The sequence below is a fragment of the Saccostrea echinata genome, unplaced genomic scaffold, assembly GCF_033153115.1.
Source record: "Saccostrea echinata isolate AGI-Se365-2 ecotype Australia unplaced genomic scaffold, CSIRO_AGI_Sech_v1 ptg000001l, whole genome shotgun sequence".
NCBI lineage: Eukaryota > Metazoa > Mollusca > Bivalvia > Ostreida > Ostreidae > Saccostrea > Saccostrea echinata.
In genome coordinates, this window is record NW_026889750.1 from 47351840 (window position 1) to 47365717 (window position 13878).

Genomic DNA, 13878 nt, shown 5'->3' on the forward strand with positions numbered 1-13878 from the left:
TCTTATTTACATGAGAAGTTTTAGTGGAATTTGAATCTTCACAACATAGGGATGCTTCAATATGACTAATTTGGTCCGACTGTTCAAGTAATGAATTTTTAAAATTTTTCCTGTTTTCATGTATGTGCATAATGTAAACTTTAATCCCCAATTTTAGCACCACCTTAACCCAAGGCTACACACTGTAACTGAAAGAAAGTCAAACCACACAACTTGGGACTTTTTTTCCCATGTCCATATAATTTCATGTAGCCCTGCTACTATCTTTTTTTAATTTCCTTTTATTCAGATGTTAAAATTATATCTCTTATTCTGGCCCCAGCTTACCCCTGTGGATTAAATTTGAATATGCTAGATTTTGGGTTGTTTGCATTATAATATTTCTAATCATTGTCCTGATTTTCTTGCGAAAAAATAAAGATTTTTCTATATTTTCAATCTTCAATTTTGACCCCCAGTTGTGGTTCTATCCCTATCCCTGGGGATGCCTGCATATTCATTTGACTAACCATGGCACTTCTGTTTAAGAGAAGATTTTCTAAAATTTCTTCGTATATATTCCCATAAAACTTTAATCCTCCACTGTGGCCCCATTCTATTTCCCGTGGCCATAATTTGAAAAAAAAATCAATTCAGCATTTGCTGACGATAGTTACATATTCATAAGACAAACTATTGTATAGCTATTCTTCTTCAGATTTTTCTAACATATTCCCGTCTAAAACTATGACCCCTTAATTGTCCCCATCCTACTCCATGGGTCATGATTTGAAGAAATATTCGAGGATGCTCACATATTCTATGACTAACCATAGCATTTTTGCTCTCGAGAAGAAGACTTTGAAGTTTTTGTTACCAATACATTCCCATGTAAAATTTTCATGAACCATCAGGATCCCATTCTAACCTCGACAGTTACTTTTTTTAAAAGAAAAATGAATATGCACTCCTTGAGGATGTTTACACATTAATTATGTTCCCCAAACGGAGTTTGGGAACATATTGTTTTTACTCTGTTTCTTATTATTATTATTATTATTATTATTATTCTTTTTTATTCTTATTTCTTCTCCGGTACTTTTTGTTCCGCGAGTGTTCTCGGAAACTGCTCATCCAATTGAGTTAAAACCTTTTTAGGGTTAATAGGTATGTTGTGTAGATGTGCGGAACGAAGGTCATTTTGCGCGCACATGCATGCACGTGCGGGCGCGTGCAATGAGTGAAATGACTGACATAATTTATATAGCCGTAACTTTTACATTTTTTTAAAAAATGCTTTGAAACTCATAACATAAGTATATATTAGTAGAGTAAACAAGATGAAATGGTTGAATTAGCATGAACTCACGCGCATGCACGTGCGCTTTGCTCTGATTGGCTGAAACAAAAGTCTCAATATCTTCCTTGTTTTTTGACAAAATACTTTGAAATTTAAAACATAGTCATACATTAGAAGGTCCTACAATATAGTATATAAGAATTATCATGAAAACACGCGCATGCGCGTGATCTGCAATCTGATTGGCTTAAACTTTAAATGGCTATATCTCTCTTGGTTCTCAACAAAACAGGATGAAATTTAGAATATAAATAGGTATAATGGAATCCTACATTATGCTACTATCAAAATTGAACGCAAGACCATGAATGCGCGTGCGCGCACGTGCAATGCGAAAAATGACCAATATAATTGATATAGCCGTAACTTCTTTACTTTTTGATGAAATGCTTTGATACTTACACTATAGAGAGATACTAAGAGTGTAGAAAAGATGATATGGTTAACATGCACATGCATGCACGTGCGCGCGAGTGCAATGCTAAAATGACCTATAAATTTGATATAGCTGCAACTTTTATACTTTTTGATGAAATGCTTCAATACTTATAATATAGAGAGATATTAATAGTGTAGACAAGATAGTTTGGTCACATGTACATGCATGCACGTGCGCTCGCATGCAATGCTAAAATAACCTATACACTTATATAACCGTAACTATAATACTTTTCGATGAAGTGATTTAATATTCATTATATAGAAATATATTAATAGTGTAGACAAGATGATATGGTCAACACGCACATGCATGCACGCGCGTGCATGCAATGCTAAAATGACCTATACTTGATTTAGCTGTAACAGTTATAATATTTTATGAAATGCTTTGATACTCATTATATTAAGATATATTGATAATATAGACAAAATGGCGTGGTCATCCTGCACTTGCATGCACTTGCGCAAGCATGAAATTCTAAAATGACTCATATACCTGATATAGCCATAACTTAAAACATTTTTTGATGAAATGTTTTGACACTCAGAATATAAAGATGTATTAATAGTATAGACAAGATGATATGGTCAGCATGCACGTGCATGCACGTGCGCACTCGTGTAATGCGTAAAACAACCAATGTACTTGATTGCCTTATTTAATGAAACTTAGACACCAAAAGGAGGTTGGGGAGCGTTTGGGGAACATCTGTAACGGTCCCCGTTACAATTATAACTAGTTAAAATTATGACTAAGCATGGCACTGTTGCTCTTGAGATGAGGATATTTTAAGATATATTTTTGTCCTATATTATTTTTATCTATATTTTCATATGTAAAAATTCAATACCCCATTGTGCCCCATCCTATCCTTGTATCTTTAATTTGAACAAATATGAATCCACACCGTCAGGAATCTTTCACATACTTATGTTTCATAATTTTTTGGCCATGTTGTTCTTGAGAAGAATTTTAAAGATAGCCACCCTATTTTCCCTTGATTATCTCCCCTTTAAAGGGAATATAACACGACCCTTTTATTTAACACACTTGAATCCCTTTTACCCAAGGATGTTTTGTGGTAAGTTTGTTTGAAGATGGACTGGTGTTTCATGAAGAAAATGAGATTGATAATTGTCTGTTTGTTGTCTTACGTTTCTGCCGAGAATCAAAAATATGAAAAGTTGACAGACAGTAGACGAACGAGAGGTGACCAGAAAAGCTCACTTGAATCTGTAGCTAAAATTCACTCCCAGAGAAGATACCAGAAAGAGGAAGCAACATTTAGGAATATAATCCCAAAGGCAATCCTAGCAGTCTCAACAGACGCAGCAGACTTAGTAGGCAGAGTTAAATCAACTTACTTGCGGAACTAAATGGTCAAAAATTATCAATAAGCAATGTCAATATCAGCTGTAGCACTTTCTAGATTAAAATTGACGATGCATAACTATTTTGAGGAGAAAAAAATATTACATGATACATCTTACGGCACTTATTCAGAATAAATGTTTCATCAGTACATGAGTAAGAATAATAATAAAAATATAAAAGAAAGAAAGGAAGAAAAAGGTACATGAAAACCCACCTCTGGATGAAATTTTAAAGAAATGTAGTGTATTTTTTCCGTTATTTCCCGATCATGACAAGGAGCACACGGCGGGGGATGCTCACTCCTCCATGGCACCTGACCCCACCTCTGATGTTTGGAGGTCCGTGTTTGCTCTGCTCCTATTCTGTATTGTTTGATGGACTTTTGAGCTTGAATACTGTTCGTTATCTCCACATATTTCATTTATTTAACTAAAAGTTTACCTTCCAGTCTTTTTTATATTGTATTCGGAAATATTGTGTCTCATGGTGTTGTTTCAAAGACTGTGTTATGCATTTCAAAGAATAATAGAAAATACTATCATTTTCTTTAATTCATTTAATATAACTGGTTTGCTTGGTATCAAAAACAAAATTATATTTCACGATATTGTTTATGTACTTAAAGGAGAGAGAGAGAGAGAGAGAGAGAGAGAGAAATCCGAAGTTGTAGTCATAATTGTGAGAAGTTTGTAGAAGTTACAAGTTCTGGATTTATTCCAAAGAAAATAATATAACAAATGTAGCATTTTGATTTGATTTGACCGTTAAAAAGAGCTTTAATTGTTAAATATACTGCAACATATAATCTTAGTAATAAGTTATATTTAGTTAATTTTTATTGATAAAAATAACAATATTTAACGTTGGTAAATTAATATCAAGACCATCAAATCATCATAATCAAAACTTTATTTTTTCACTCAAGGGTGAATATAGCAGTCCCAAAAAGCTGACTTTGGGATTGGTGGGACTGCTTGGTTCTCTATCTAAGGCAACCCCAGAACAGTCCGAAATTTCGGGACTGCTTTTTTGGACTGCTTGGGTGTCTGATTTGTAGTTTATTGAATTATTGATATAAAAAATTGCAAACAAACAAGAAATGATACCCTACCTCATTCCACCGGTGCAATCATCTGAAATTCCAAAAATCGGTTAATTACAGAAAATTATACACAAGCAAAAATAATGCATGTTGTAGATGTTTTCATCATTCACCGATATAAGCGAACCAAAATCTCATGGGGTATTCATGGGATATTGTTCAAACAGTTCGAGTTGGCTATTTTTCTGAAAGTAAGATAAAATTTAGTACCAGTCTACTTTTCTTGCAGGAAGTTGGAACAAACTTTGTGTTGTTTTTAACATGACCACCTCAAGATTATAATTGTGCAGTGGGGTAAAAAAATATGTTCTGCATCACATTTTCATGTCTGATGAAGCGGTCTGTAGAAAGAAGGTATTTATGTAATTTGGCAGTTTGAAAAATTTATTTTCTAACAAAAATGCAATTTAAATCAGACCACTTGTATATAAGTGAATGATGACAAGCATGTTTGTGGCTTTTGATGATAAAAAAAATCAGGTGTCTGTTGAGTCCTATGAACCTTTTGTTCCCCATATTGGGACTTCTTTGTGCTTAAGTATGGTTCAAAAACTGCGCATCATAACAGCTGATGTACAGTGGACCAACTTCACAAAGGGTTCAAAATACAAAATGTTTAATTTAACAAAACTTCATTAATAGTTCATTAAAAGAAAAGTAACAAGTAGATTTTTTTATATGAAGAAATTGAAAAATATATAACCATTCCGCATTACCATACAGGTCTTTGAAATATTCAGGAGTCCCGCAACCATCTCTGTAGTCGCAAATCTGATCTTCAGAACAGTTACATATTCCACGACATCGATCCCCAGAAAGATTACTAGGACATGTTGCAGTGCAGTTTATACCATATGTGCCTGGTGGACATGCTGTTTATAAAAAAATCAATTTAATAATACTTCAATCAATCGCAGTGAAAATTAGCACCACAATTTAATAATCTAATATTGCAAGCCACCTTTTTTGTCTAGTTGTTCACGCATTTTTATTTATATGTTAAGAAAAAAAAACGCAGGACAAGGTACGTCCATCTTAGTGTCATAAATGAGTTAAATGAGTGTAATAACTATTATTTTTATATTTTAACTATATCATAATTATTTAAATTTTAATTATTTTATAATGAAACAAATGTTATTATCCATGTTTCAACAGAGTATTGATTTTAATGCTTAAGTGACTAATTTATATTTACTCGATTTTTAAAAGCTTGAGATTTTTCTTGTGTCAGAAAACATAGAGGGCAAGTCAGTCGGTTTACCAGTTTCACATATTTTATGCAATAAAGTGTAACTTATTTTTTTTTTGTTTGATAAAATCAGGCATTGAGGCTTGATTGTGCATTATGTTTCTAAAAGAACAATGAATATAAAATACTAAAATAATTTCAGAAATTTCAGAAAAATTAACTTCTTTACTAGAAGACTATGCATTTCAAATTGTTTAAAGAAAGAAAACTTAAAAATAAAACATGCCTCACCGACACATTTTTCCTCTTTTAAAATGAAATTGATACAACATTCCTTTTTGCCCCTGTAAAGAAATATAAACATCCATTTTACATAATGAAGATTAATGAACAGCTGTTTTACATTATATAACACAAGCATACGTACTTTTGAGTGCAATTCCCAATGTCAATTGCATTCACTTTGTCCAAAATTAAAAGAATTAAAACCAAAAAATGCATACTCCTAGTACAGTGACAAGGAAAATCCACATTTAATAATTTGACGTGTTGTTGTATGGATACGGAAAAGTTCAAGTGCTGAGCACTTATCTAATACTGTATACATGTTGTGACATATCATTTGTATCATCAAATTTTTAGAGACTTCAAAATAAAAAGCTAAAATATATTTGTCTGAAATGATTGGAAAACAATTAAGATTAACAGGAAAGATTGTCAATAGGTCCATTAGATCTTCAATTAGTAACTTAGTGATTTAGTTGAGTTTCAGAACATTTGTTTGATATAGAAATATCCTTAATATTCTTCCATCAAAATATTTAACACATATTGTTGTTGATTGTTTTTCACAGTGTGCTGTACAATTTACAATTATAAGGTCTTAAATATCACACATGATATCAAAATTGTGTCATATCAAAAAAGTAGCTTTTACAATACACATGCAATAGGAAATAACCAACAATGAACTAAATATATGTGAATAAAACTCTCTTGACACCAATTAATCGTCACCAAATATTCAGGGATTGTCTTGAACCTCTAAACCATTTCATAGAGTTGTACAAAGTAAAAACATATCAAAAAATGCATGCACTCTGCACTACAGTGCACATTACCTATTGTTATACATCTAAAAACTGGTTCCTATATAAATTATACTGAAAAAATGTAACATTTCCAATTTTTTACTGAGTGGTCATTATAAAAATCAATGTTTGTCCGCATAGTGAGATATTGAACCTAAAAAAAAAATAAATATCTTGATATTTGGATCCGTCTTTTCTTCCGTCCTATATCCTTCCTACTTCCTCTATCAAAACAATTTTACGTGTTTACAGACATCAGATAGAAAGAATTTAAGGGTTTTACTGCTTTCTGTTTTGGTATTCTATTATTCCTTTTAAAAGCATTTTTATTGTATTCTGATTTTTTACCATAATGTTCTCTGTTGTTTATGCTTTCTCTATCTTTACTGTAATCCACGATCTGATTTATATTTTTATTTCATTTGTTTTACTTTCAACTTAATTTATCCCCTTTACATCAATTTCAGTATTTTTAGAAAATAATTTAAGGATTTTAAACAATTCAGTGCATACTTGCACATGCACACTTGCATGCTTGATTAATTGTATGTTGTCTTAATTACGTCCCGTTCGAGAATTTTTCAACCATAGAGACGTCAACATATACCGGTGAAGGGCTTCAATTTTAGGTCTTTATGTTCGACACTCGGGGCCATTGAGCAGTGAGGGTTCTTTATCATGCCAACACCTACCGTGACGCGGGGCTTCGGTTTTTAAGGTCTCATTCGAATGACCCGCAACTTTCACTTCAAAGTGCCGAGCGCTTAGCTACCTATTTTCATCCACTAAGATCAGTCCAGCCATGATTCGAACACACGACAATTAAATCTTGGAATGAATCATGTTATTTATTAGTAAACATGGACTAAACATTTACTGTAAAAGGTGAAGATAAGGAAAAGGGATCCATCTGAAAATAACCTACAAATCAATACAACCATGAACAGGACATAAAGCACGGAACACCCCCCCCCCTCCAGAAATTATAGAGATGGAATCAGGTGCCTAGTAGGAGTAAGCATCCATTGCCGACCGGTCAAAATTTCACTTCATTATATGAGATCTACATTGTACATGTATTTGTTTAAAGAAATATGAAATATTAAGATATTTTTGAGCAAGTGATTGAAGTTGAAAAAATCTACTTAATATACCTTGAAACGCCTCAATACTTTTTTATTTTAATTTTGAAACGTACACATTTTATGTGTTATATAAAAGTATTTATGGATAGATTTTATGAATATTGATGAGAGAATGACAACACTTGATATCTGACAACTGATCGGTTTTAAAGGTAAAGCTTATTGGACGACCAGGATATGTTATCAAATGAAACTTATTGAAAATTGTATTTATTCTGAAAAAAGTATTCTGCTTCTGGTTACGCAGTGCTTTGGTCCTTGTTTACATCTAATGTAATACAGATTACAACTAATGTTAACGGGGATGCAAAAACGTATTTAAATTGACTTTATTTTTAACGTTTCCATGAGTTTCGGTGCTTTAAATTTTGTTATTAAATAGTTTACCCATACTCGATAAAAATATTTTTAAAAAAAAACATCCATGTGCTAAGAAGTTTTTTTTTACATAGGGCTATAATGTTACTGATCATATCATTGAAATTTTATAACCATTTTCTAACCCCCTTCTTTATGAAATTGAGCTATATTCTGACTATTGTATATCATATGTTATGTTCAAGCTCTTAAAGGGAACTGGACACAGATTTGAAGTAAATATTTTCTCAAATTTTCTGTATAATATCATGACTTATATGTTGCTGTACCATGAAATGTACAGAGATAACGAACAGTATTCAAGCTCAAAAGTCCATTAAACAGTACAAATTTTGGAGCAGAGCAAACACAGACCTCTAATACATTATAGATGGGATCAGGTGCCATGGAGGAGTGAGCATCCCCTGCAGACCGGTCACACCCGTCGTGTGCTCCTTGTCATGATCGGGTATAACGGAAAAATCCGTCGACAATTCAGTGTGTAAATATTGGCCTAACAATTAGTATGAAAAACGTCAGTCAGCATTTGACTTAATGATAAATTGTATTTGCTGACAAGGTCATTGCATCGACCATAGAACTTACGAAATGACGACTTTAAACGAGCTAATCACACGAAAATATAATAAAAACGTGTTCAGAAACTTCTTTGATATGGATATTATTGAAACTACGAATTTTGGGACGCGTTTGATTGACACATCCTTGCACTTATACAAAGAAAACTTTATCCTTATAATACATGTACTTAAGAAATTTTGTTGTGTTTTAATGAAAAATATTAAAAACTATAATCCAGAAAATTCATAGTAGAAATGTGAAAAAGCAAAACCAACTAACCAGTTTTGTCTGTCCGTGCTCAGTGATGTGTGCGGAGTTTAACAATTTGAACACACCCGGTAAAACGTAAAAATTAACAATAACAGAGCTCGTGCCATGTTTATCAAAAACAGATGTTTGACGTGATGTAAAGAAGAATGTCTTTGTCAATAAATTCTAAGAATATTCATCTTAGTTCAATTCATTTAACTGGTTTTATTCTTTGAATATGCATAGAAATTTAAAATGTAAACAATGCTATGTCAGGGCCCCTTTAAGTCATAAACATTTATTTACTGAGTGGTATTACATAAGTTCTCAATGCTAGACACGATGGACCATATACCCAGCGACAAAAATAAATCTGACAGAATACATAAATAGACAGATCATCAACATTTCCGATATGTATAAAAGGAAAACTTGCAATCTCTCATCTTTAGTACAATTTAATTAATTGTTTGCTTAACGTTCTGTTAAAGATCTAAATTAAGAACTTGAAGATGTACGTTATTATTGTACATCATAACAATGAATGAAAATGTAGCCTCGCTTTTAAATGAAGTAATGAGAAATGTATGAAGAATTAAGATACATTTCTACAGTCAATGTTATATTTGATTTTTATTTGATATTGCTGTCTTGGGATTGTATAAAATTTACTTTGTATTTAATGTACCGTGCGTGCTGAATTAAGGAGTTCTATCTCAGAGAGAGAGAGAGAGAGAGAGATGGGATGCACTCTAGATTATCATAAAATTTTAAATGATTTAGAGAGTCATGATCTCTAACAACAGCGTTTAGGCCATAATGGCTATTAAATGTTAGATTCAGCTAAACAATTATTGAGGAAAAATGACAACACTATCATTGCTTTGTGGTTAACGGAAATTCAAGTTCCTGCTCAAAGGTCATTAGAAGATTGAGATTATAAGAATGACGCGTTTCGGATGTTCAAAATACAAGATTCACTAGGACCTCTTCAATACACGTCATATTCAATGCTGAAATGAAGTATATCAAATACAAAATTTGAATTTTTTTTTAATTGCAAAGTTATTGTTCGTTTATAAACTGAAAGGGGTTTGCTTTGTGTGTTTTTATTATCTGTTCGAGTTCTGTTTTATCTCAACAAAGTATGAAATTGTACCTGAGGTAATTTAACAAATAATATGTTAAGATATATACAAGTGAAACTACGTAAAGTAACAAATCTTCAGTTATAAAATTATCTAATTTCTAGGCTTCAGAGGTTTAACACATTAAAAAAAACAGATCACTGTTTCACTTTGTTTCACTGTTCACTTTATGCGCACAGCATTTCAAAAAAGTCTTTTATGAACAATATATTTATAGCAGATTTAAAATTTTGATTTATCTCCAAATACATTACAGTTTGTTGCCTCTGAGTAAATCAACATATCACTCCATTTACCTACTTCAGTAAAACGATTATAATAAGATGTTCTAAAAAACAAAATGCGCAAATTTTCTTTAGTCCCCAATCTTAAACGATCACTGATGCAAAACCAATAATCGTTCATTGAATTGACGCTAGATGGCGTGCAAAAAACAGTAATAATCTGAATTAACCCTAGAGGCGCGCGAGTCTGTATATTATGGAATTCCAAGTGGTTCAACTCAGTTTTTTTCTCTCAAAATGTCTTACATGGAAAACTTAAGTTGTAGATTGTAATTTGTAATTTTGCAAATTGTATTTCACAACTTCTTTGACTATTACTGTGCAAAATGTAAGAGAAGACAATGTCAATGTACAACACTGAAATTCCAAGACTTAAGGTTTTTCATATATATATATATATATATATATATATATATATATATATATATATATATATATATATATATATATATATATATATATATATATATATATATTCCTTTAAAGTCGAAACTCGAAAAGATGAAAAGATACCACAGAGTCTGACACATGCATCTGTTTCATATTTGGATATTTTACTAAGACGTTAATGGTAACCGAACAACAAAACTTTATGATGAACGTGATTACTTCAACCTTTTTGTCGTCAACTTCCCTTTTTTATGCAGCAAATATCATTATCACCTGTATATTAAGGTGTGATCGGTCGACAGGGATGCTTACTCCTCCATGGCACCTGATTCCACCTCTGATGTTTTTAGAGGTCCGTGTTTACTCTGCTCCAAATTTGTATTGGTTTAATGGACTTTTGAACTTGATTACTGTTCGTTAGCTTCATATTTCATGATGCTTTGAGTATTTTGTTTTTTAATAAAACGTTTATTCAACCTTTATATTTGTTTATATTGAACACATTACTGTTAATGAGTTAGAAGAATTAATAAAACAAAACATGTTAAATAACATCAGTTGGGTCGGATTGTGTTTACATTAAAGAGGGTGGGATAGGGTTTCTGTCTTTCTGTCACCTGCTGTTTATCCTGACAGGAACCCCCCAATCGGTTGATTTGAACTGACTCTAAGGCTGATTGCAAAATATGATAATACGGGGAGAAGGGTGGGGTTATTCCAAGATTGAAACATTCTGAATTTTCCATTTAAAAAATTGTGCATTTGTATATACTGATAGATCTCGAAAAATAGAAATCTTAACAGATTTGTTCTTACATTTGCTTGTTCTTTGATTTTCAGTGCATTTTACTCTACTGTACAATGTTTAGTCCCTCTCCTTTTTTTTCTTGAAGAGAAAAAAATCGGTACTCCTGTAAATTGAATCAATCGAGTAACAGATACAAAATTTTGAGGGCTGCGAAGATGACATGGTTTCTCTTTTTGGTTGTTTGTAAACCTTGAATCTTACGAAGTTTATTTCAAAAATGAATATAAATAGTCTATCTTTTGTGTTATATGAGTTTGAAGGTTAAAAAAGGAAGGCACACTCAAGATCAAATCACATATATTTTTAATTTAAGACTATACAAAATATGTACATGTATGTGATGCTACTAATTCATTAGTAGTGGATAAAAATATCTCAATAGCTAGTAGGCATGATATATCGTTTTTGAAAAGGGGGGGGGGGTTCAGCTGGAAAAAAGTTACATGTTTTTCCTGAAAAATCCTAATAATAATCAAACCAGAGGGATTCCAAACTCGAATTCTATTTCGTGGCGGAGGGGGGGGGGGGTATACATTCCAATACATTAACATTTAATATGGAGGGAAGTGATTATACCACAAAGGGGGCAGGCTTTTCAATGAACATTTCATACAACAATGACAGTGAAACGGAAAAAAGGGGGAGCTTTCATACCACATATATTTGCCTGAAGCCAATGATAAAAAAAAAAATCAAATAACACATAAACATACATGACTTTCCATAATTTACGGACTCGTGAGACATTTGATGGATCAGGACCAATATCAGCTAAAATATAAACTTATACAGTGAAAACATGTGCTTTACTTGGCTTGTTACTTTTTTTTACAAACAAAAAAGCGCATGTCAGGTAAATATAGTTGTACAAAGATGGAATCGCTGCTTATTTTAAAATAAGCACCTGACGTCATGTCCTCAAAATAGCACTTAGCCGGCTTAAAAAAAGGATCAGGTGCCAAGGAGGAGTAAACATTCCCTGTCGACCGGTCATAACCGCCATTAGCCCTATATAAGTATTGATCAATTAGTCGGAATATTCCTCGGTCAATTTTAGAATAATAACAGAGGTCTAAAAATTAATAAGAAAAACGTCAGCCAAAAAAGGACCCAATGATAGGTTATATGTGCTAAAAAGGTCATCAGAACGACCATAAAATTTACAAAATGCTGACTTTAAACGAGGTTGTTGAAATCCCTGTAACATCAATTTTTCTGTAAGTAACCTGTTTAAGAATTGATCGTATTCAGAGAATGTCTTTGAGTATCGAGTTAGATGGGAGACGTAAACCCCATCTACAGGTGATAGCGAAATGTTACTACATAAATAAGGAAAGTTGAGGATGGAAATGCTGAAGTCATCTCGAATGTTATACAGTTTAGTTGGTAGTTGGCCCTATCGTCTATAGTCAGTAAAACATCCAAATATGAAACAGAAGTGACAGACTCTGTGGTGTCTTTTGAGATCACTGGGATATATCAAGTCGACATATGGAACTAACTATTGTCAATTGGAGAAAAAAAAGTTGTCGATATATCAGAATGTCCAAGTGACAGCCACAGCAAATGTTTTCTTCTCTCATGTGGAAGTTTTTGAAGACGTTCTGCTTCATAGGAATACAAAAACAGGTTGGTTAATAAAGGAGCGTAATTAGTTTCAATCGAAATTCCAACAGTTTGTTGTAAGACCTGGTCTCTGAAGAGTACATATAGATGTTGTCAATGTGGACCTCCAGCTTCCCTTTCATATCAAATACAAGTTCACACGGAGAGTTTAATTCAAATCAAACATAATTTACTTCCAATTTAATTTAAAGTACGTTCACTAGGAGCATTTTTATGCAAATTACTTTAATTGTAATTAATTTACAGCCCATGATAGTCCGTCTGAACACTAAACGAAGCTTATATAACTACATCTTTTGATGTATGCGTAACAGCAAAATTAAGCCACATGCCATGTGTCAGTGGTAGATATTAGCACTTCTGCTATTTTTGAGTGAAAAACAAAGGGAAATTGATTTTCACTAAAATGTGTACAGACTCTATGGCATTTTGTCAGATGTATATCTGATCTGCAAAAGGTGACGTGATTTGCGAATGAATTCATAAAAGCCTTACTGTAGAAATATAATTTTAATTTGCTTTAGTTTACTTCGTGTTAACCGCCGTGTGAACGCAATTTAATTCACATAAGCTGATTTTAAATCATTTTACTTCGCAATAATTTACTGCAAATTAAATATGTTTATGCGCATTCGTGTGAACAGGGCACCAGAGTACTTGTGTGTAGAATCAGAGTGATTTTTAACAAAGTTATTTTGTTGATAACCAATCACAATATATGAAAATTTCAGAGATCATTTTTTTTTTTG